This window comes from Telopea speciosissima, chromosome 3, assembly GCF_018873765.1.
Source record: "Telopea speciosissima isolate NSW1024214 ecotype Mountain lineage chromosome 3, Tspe_v1, whole genome shotgun sequence".
Taxonomy (NCBI): domain Eukaryota; kingdom Viridiplantae; phylum Streptophyta; class Magnoliopsida; order Proteales; family Proteaceae; genus Telopea; species Telopea speciosissima.
In genome coordinates, this window is record NC_057918.1 from 14137415 (window position 1) to 14139504 (window position 2090).

The 2090-nt window shown below is 37.3% G+C and overlaps 1 non-coding gene across 1 annotated transcript; it reads left to right on the plus strand.

The window, feature by feature from the left end:
- The first annotated feature begins 1734 nt into the window (after positions 1-1734).
- TRNAP-AGG lies at positions 1735-1806 on the plus strand. Its single transcript has one exon. It is a non-coding gene; the product is annotated as a tRNA-Pro (tRNA).
- Positions 1807-2090: the final 284 nt, after the last annotated feature.

The following is a 2090-nucleotide window of genomic DNA, read 5'->3' on the forward strand; positions in this document are numbered from 1 at the left end:
CAAGTTGTAAGGAATAATTGTAAATACCAACTCTTTCTATTCAATGTCAGTTCAAAGCAAAATGATTTGTTGTTTGCTTCCCTATCTGTATTGGGTATCCACCCCTACAGACCTACACAATTATTGGACAATAGAGACGTGCAATTCACTAACCTGACTTGAGAGAACTAGGTCCTACAATGAATGTGATCCTTTGATCTACTGCTGTCAATGTTCATTTTTTTTTTTAAAATCTCTTGGACAATCCAGAAAGAATAGTTAAAACACTCGTTTGTTTGAGAGAAGAGAGTGGATGTTGAGTATTTGATGGTGATGATTCAAGGAGAGCGGAAGTTTGTCATCATTTTATAAATGGTTAGGCAATAAGCCTCGTTTGGTGAGGATTGAAGAGACCTAGTTCGTTTACCACATTTGGCTCGCTTATTCCTTCACTGAAGTTGTCCCTTTTAGAAGATAGCTAGTTCTCAATCCAAAAAACGAATCTAAGATTATGATAATATTAAACGTTCGTTTGATCTACTGCCTTGTCTCCATGCTCCTAATATTTTTGAAACATCAAATAATGAAATTGGGTCTATTGTCATGATTGTCCATTCATTTTGGGAGGAATATATTGGTGAGAGGGCGGGCCTTGGTGCAACAGGAAGGTTGTTCCATTGTGACTAAGTAGTCATGGGTTCGAGTTTGGAGACAATTTTTATGCGAAAGCACAGGGGTAACGCTGGTTTTAGTTTCAACCCGATCAAAACCAAGCTGAACTGACCGATTTACACCCCTACCCATCTCCAGACTCCAGTGCAACCGTAAAGCCTATTTGCAGTCCAGTTGTTGGATTCTATGGACTTTGTGATGAAGAAGAAGAATTGGGTTGTAAAATTTGTTAGGATTTCTATTGGGAGTTTAGTCTCATATCAGTTATTAATTCGCCTACTGCCCCCTTATACACTTGGGAGCACTTCCACCTACAAGATTGGATTTTTTAGGATGAAAATTTTACATTGTATCAGAGCGGGTTTTCATCATATTCATGTGTCCGTAGTACATACTGCCATGTGTGCGGGAGAATGTTGGGAGTTTGGTCTCATATCAGCTACTAATACTATCTAGCCTACGGCACCCCTTATACACCTGGGAATCCCTTCACCTACAAGTTTGAATTTTTAAGACTAAACTTTACAATTCCTATCTTTTTGTCCTAGAGCTGAACTGGAGCATTATATAATACTTTACAATTCCTATCTTCTTGTGTGGGGCATGATGATGCCATTAACATCCTATACTGGTTAATTGAAACTAGAAAAGTTGACGCTCAATGATGTTGCAGGCGTTGTTCAAGGAAGTGGTATCGGATCCGCTGATTCGTTTCTATATCGGTATAGAGTAGAGGCCAATATCGATTACAGTTCATGACCGATATGATACTAATCCAAGGGTACTAGACTACTAGTCAAGGATAAAAATATAAATAAAATCGTTTTTTTTTTAAATTGAAATTTAGGGATAAAATCATTTGATTCGGACAGATATGGATCAATATCGACCGATACCAATACCAATTACTAAAACCCTGGTTGCAAGAGGGACGACAAACAAGAAACATAATGAGAGCTGAAAGAGAATGAAACAAGGATAATTTGGGCTTTGTAAAATAACCAGGAGAAATTAGGGGAACTTTGGTTTACTGGGAAATTAGACGGTTATTTTAAAATTTTATTTTATTAATGTCAACATGAAGGGCATTTGGTCTAGTGGTATGATTCTCGCTTAGGGTGCGAGAGGTCCCGAGTTCAATTCTCGGAATGCCCCATAATGTTTTAAATGTCATTGTGCTTAGACAACCTTGAACCACTTCTTGGTTGTAACCTTTTTACAGGATCTATTAATGCAAATATAAAATAACAAAATAAATCTGATCTCAATGGTGGAAGGTTTTTGTTCTTTGAGCCCAAACCGAGTCTCAAGATACTTTCTTTATGATTCTTGTTGTACACGAACGTTGATCTGGTCTATCCTTTTTCACCTAACTTTTGGTTTTCTTAAGTTAGTCATTTAATAGGTCAGTGATAACTATTTATAATGGTGAGGGTAGG